The sequence below is a fragment of the Canis aureus genome, chromosome 27 (assembly GCF_053574225.1).
Source record: "Canis aureus isolate CA01 chromosome 27, VMU_Caureus_v.1.0, whole genome shotgun sequence".
Taxonomy (NCBI): domain Eukaryota; kingdom Metazoa; phylum Chordata; class Mammalia; order Carnivora; family Canidae; genus Canis; species Canis aureus.
Genome location: NC_135637.1, coordinates 31,071,863 through 31,077,009, shown reverse-complemented (window position 1 = coordinate 31,077,009; position 5,147 = coordinate 31,071,863). Strand labels below are relative to the sequence as shown.

Here is a 5,147-nt window from a genome sequence, read left to right as displayed (position 1 = left end):
AGTGAGTGTCCTGATGATTTTCAAAGCAAATATTCTCCAAAACAAGAAAAATAGTGTATGTGAAAATATAAATCCACTGTCTCCCGTGCTGACTATGTCAACACTGACCTTCCGTGGGGCCCCAGTGATGATGAAGGTGAAAAATTGAATACACCAGTAGCTCCTATGTGCCAGCCCTCAAAGCCTGAAAGAACATCCGTTTGTGGGAAATACTATAATGTCATTGCTATATTACAGAGATTGACCAGGCTGGTGGCGTGTGTGAACTACATCGAGGATGAGATCAGGAGTCAGATGGTGAACGGATTCCATGTTGGTCCACGTTCTGCTACTTCTCCTTAGAGATGGACCATGGAGACTGGAAACGACACCAAGAGCATTGTCACTTTTCTCTGAATTCCTGATGTGGACACAGAGTTCAGACCTGAAGAGCCAGAGACACTGGAGCCTGAAGCACAAGGGAAAGGAGAGAAGAGGAGGGTGGGAGTGGAGGTGTTGTCAGGGAGTCTGAAGAAGCTGTGACTATTTATCAGTTGGTTCAGAGGGAGGGGAAATTGTGTCTGTGATCAAGGTGGGTGTTAACATATGGTCTATGGTTGTGTCCTCAGTCACACAAGAGTCACATTTTATGGCATGAGATGTGGGTATGAGCTTGACTGTCTAGGCTCCATTTTCTGTTGAGACACCTTATTGTGAGATCTTAAAAACTACCGTTCGGTCTGCCCCTGGTCCCCGCTCCTGAAAACCCCATCTATTCCTAAGTGACAAGAGCACTGGGAGCATCTTTTTTTGAATGAAGGGACTCTGGATGGGCTCCTGGGTGGCTCTCAGATGGGGCTGATCCCTAGAGAGATCAAGCCCTGGTCAGAGGCTGGGAACATACACCTGCCCAGCCCCATCCTTGTGAGAGAGGGAATGAGCTCCAGGAGGGTGAACATATCCCTGCCAGATGAGTGACTGCCCAGGTGTGGGGGGTCCCCCTGAAGGGCCCAGGGGATGCACAGAGCCCCTGCTGGTTACATGTCCCTCTCTGGGTCCTCAGTGTCCTGAGGTTAACATCTAGAGCTCTGTCACCAGCACTCAGCAGTGACCTGAAGGACTGTGTGAAGCACCCTGTGGGGTCTGATGTAAAGATCATGGATACAGGGTCTGTGATCTGAGAGCATCCCACATGGAGGGAAGAGTCATCCCGAAATAAGCACCCCTGTGAGAGGGGGAATGTCTACAAAACGTAAGTCATGCAAAAGACTGAGCCTATCACACTCCTTGGGACATTTAGGGAGCTGCTCAGAGGAGGGCCTTTCAGTTCACCTCAAGAAAGCAGTGACCATGTTTTGCACATAGTCATAGAAGAAAAAAAATCAAAGCCGGCCATAAAGATCTTCAAATTAGGATGGAAGGCAGCGATTTCACAGAAGCACAAGCATCTGGTGGCGACGTGGCCCTGTGATGGGAGGACGGACAGAACAGGGCAGGACTGAAGATGCCAAGTTGTCAGGGCAGAGCAACTGAGGCAGGAACACAGCAGGTGGGGTTGCAGGTGGTTGTACTCCCAGGAGCTGCTCAGGCCTTTGTAGCTGTAGGAAGGTGAGGAGAGAAGGGGGAAGAGGACAGTGTGAACCGGGGTCTCTGCTATGACAGGCCCATCAGAGGGGCTGCTGTTGCTGCAGGGAAGCCTCAGGTAGAGAGAGGCTTCTCTGTGCATGAAGGAGTAGAAGATCTGGGGAAGGAGCACAAACACTGAATTCCTAGCTCAGAAATGGGAGACCCTGACCTTCAGGAGCAGTGCCCAGGACCCGAGGTTGGTTTGCAGGCCTGGTGAGCACGTCCCAGAGAAGGTGTGGCTGTGTAGGGGGTACAGGAGCCTGGAACTGACCCAGAGCCCCCTTCCAGGTGAAGGACAGGAGACAGGAGTCCTGGAGGCAGTGTCTGTCAGTCCAGGCTGGCTCCCTGGGGCCATCCCTTCAGTGTCCCTGCAGCATGAGGAGGAATGAATCCTCATCACTGTTCTAGGTCTCCAGGAGTGAACCGGGTGTCAGATGAGGTGAGACCTGCCCCTCTTCATATTCCCATGGGAATGTTGTAGGAGAGCTCAAGACAGTAAGCATGTGTTTGGAGGAGATGTTTGCAAACCTTCACACCACAGGGGAGAAGGATTGATGGAGGAGTATGAGCTGAATTTCCCAGGTGAGGCTGCAGTGGCCAGGACACCAGACATCATAAATAAGGGGGGATGCAGAAGGACCCCAACTTTTTCCCCCACCTGATATCCCAGGACCCAAGGCACAGGGAGGCAGAGCTGAAGGGTCTCTTTTCCCTTCAGCACTCCCAGGACGAGGAGCTCTGTATTCTCAGTGCTGCTCCCCACTCCTACTTCCTCTCCCTGGTGTCTATCATGGGGAGGGGTTGGTCGGAACCCCATGAACTCTAGGGACCTGGGGCTGACAACAGGTAGGTCCTGGGCCCAGACTCAGGCAGGAGTACCTTCCTAGCTGCCAGCACCCCATCAACCCAGGGACAGGCACCCAAGATGTTGCTGCCCCAGGCCTGGTCCGCTCTGACTTAGATGAGGGGACAGAAGCCCAGAGAAGAGCTCCCTGCCCCAGTGCTGTGGGTCCCCTACCCATTGAGTTTGGAGGACAGGCCACACCCAGGTCACACCCAGCCTTCTTGAGGCTGCACCTCATGGCCCCAAATGGCTCAGAATCCCCTGCTGTGGCTCCTCCCTAGGGACTGCCTCCAACTGTCCCCACTGCTTCTCCAGGATTAGAGAGAGGCTCAGGGTCAGCACAATCCCCAGGGCAGGGAGCACATGGACAAGGACATCAGTGTTGCTGCCCCCTTGGACTCCAGTGTGGGTCCCTGAATCCTGGTCTCTCTCTATCTCTGTGTCTGCCTCTCACCCCAGCTCCTTCCTCTGTCCGCTGAGCTTCTGTCCACACTCCTGGTTGGGAGGCCACAGGCTCGCTCTGTATCATGACCTCTGTGTATGACCCCAGGTGAGTTCTACAATTTTTAGTTTGATAAGTAATCAACCTTTACTTTTCAAAGTTTCCTGAGTTGTAGCTGAAGGACCTCCTGCAGTCGTCCACAAGGGTAGGTCCAACCTTGACATTGGTTATGGAGAGGCTGACCCCTCACAACACAGGACCTTCTGTTCCTGAAGGGACAACGCTGGCTCCCACCATCTGCACCCTTGGACGTCATCGTTCAATTCCAGGCAAGGCTCTGACACATCACAATGACTGCTCCCCCGCCCGCCCTGGGGACAGGCCCTGTCATCTGGACTAAGGGGCTCATGTGCAGTTTCTCTGCTCCCTTTTCAAACTGCCTGTTCAAACTCCCTCAGGCACCACCTTCTTGTCTTCCCCCCTCAAGGAGACGGGGGTTCACACTTCATTGGAGAAGTGGATAAGATGAACACTGGTGTTATATAGAGACAAATTGAATGCAAATAAAATATTTTTTTAAAATTAGGGTGCCTAGGTGGCTTAGAGTTTGAGCATCTGTCATTGGCTCAGGGCATGATCCTGGAGTACTGGGATGGAGTTCCCCATTGGGTTCCCTGCAGCGAGGCTGCTTCTCCCTCTGCCTGTGTCTCTGCTACTCTCTCTGTGTCTCTTACGTATAAATTAAAAAAATCTTTAATAAAAGAAGAAAATATGCATCTACAGAGACTCCTTGCTGGCTCAGTCAGTGGGGGTAGGATTCTTGATCTTAGTTGCAGGTTTCAGACCCATGCTGTATGTAGAGGTTAGTGAAAAATTCTTAAAAATAGGAAAATATAAATGTAATATTTCCTAAAACATAGTATGATGGTGTGTGCACTCATCTGTATGGATTTCATTCCTGTTCTACATATTTTATGAGGGAAAAAGCATTAGTGATGTTAATATCAATTTGTATTAATAAACATTTTGTCTAGCATTTTCGAGAATCCATTGGTATCATGGGTAAGAAAGGAAAGCATTACAGAAAGCCACCGTTTCATGCCAGCATCCCCAGGGAATATGCTCTACTGTGGTCACCAGTAAAGGGATTCACTACCTTAGGGCCTGTTTCCCAGGTTGGGAGCTATGGCCCCAGGACTGTGGCCCACCCCCTCATCTGTCTCTGTCACTGTGCTTAGGATCACTGTCATGCACCTGACTGTAAGCTCCACAGAAGCTTCTCAATGACAAGGATCAGAGACAAGGGCCCAGAGGTTTTTGTCTCGCTGCCTCCTTATCTGAGATACTGTGGGTAAGTGTAGCTGCTCCCACTGCCTTGATACACAGCACTGTAGTAGTAAGCCTCATCCTCAGGCTGGGCTCCTGTGATGGTGAGGGTGGCTTTGTTCCCAGAGATGGATCCAGAGAAGTGATTAGGGACCCCAGAGGGGCGGTTGTTTGTGTTGTAGATAAGCATGCGAGGAGACCGGCCTGGGGTCTGCTGGTACCAATCAGGGTAGTTACTTGTAGTGACTGACCCAGAGCTTAGGCCACATGTGAGTGTAACTGTTCCTCCTGGAGACACTGACAGTGATGGCTCCTGGGTCACCACAATCTGAAAATCAGCTCCTAAAACCAAGAGGAGACAAAGGTTTTGTTTTGGGAAACAAGAGTCACATGAGTCCCTGCTTTTATGTTCCCCCAACAGATGCAGAGTCCATTTCTCTGAACTGAGCCATAGGCAAGGAGCCCGAGAAGAAGCACCGACCAGGCCATGGTGGGGACCCTCACGCGATGTGGCCTCATGAGCTGTTTGGCGGGATTAGGGTGTTCCTGAGCCTTTTCATGTCTCCAAACCTATGAGAACAAGCAAGAGCTTCATGCAAATCAGCTCCCAGGCTCCTGCTGACCCAGTCTTGGTCCACACTGGCTGAGATGAAGGAAGAGAATTCCAGAGCAGAGCCCTCTGCCTCCAGGCCTGTGGGTCCCCACCCCTTGTGCATGGAGGACAGGCCACATCCAGGTCACACCCAGCCTTCCTGAGGCTGCATCTCATGACCCCAAATGGCTCAGAATCCCCTGCCTTGGCTCCTCCCTGGGGACTGTCTCCAACTGTCCCCACTGCTCCACTGCTTCTCCAGGATCAGAGTGAGGGTCAGGGTCAGGACCATCCCCAGGGCAGGGAGCAGATGTATAAAGACATCAGGGATGCTGCCC

The 5,147-nt window shown here is 51.7% G+C and overlaps 1 long non-coding RNA gene across 1 annotated transcript; it reads right to left on the bottom strand.

Annotated features, from left to right (window-relative positions):
• Window positions 1-210: 210 nt before the first annotated feature.
• LOC144299553 (uncharacterized) lies at window positions 211-3,196 on the bottom strand. The gene is made up of 3 exons (XR_013366247.1): window positions 3,043-3,196; window positions 1,312-1,577; window positions 211-448 (listed from the first exon to the last, which is right to left on the bottom strand). It is a non-coding gene; the product is annotated as an uncharacterized LOC144299553 (long non-coding RNA).
• Window positions 3,197-5,147: the final 1,951 nt, after the last annotated feature.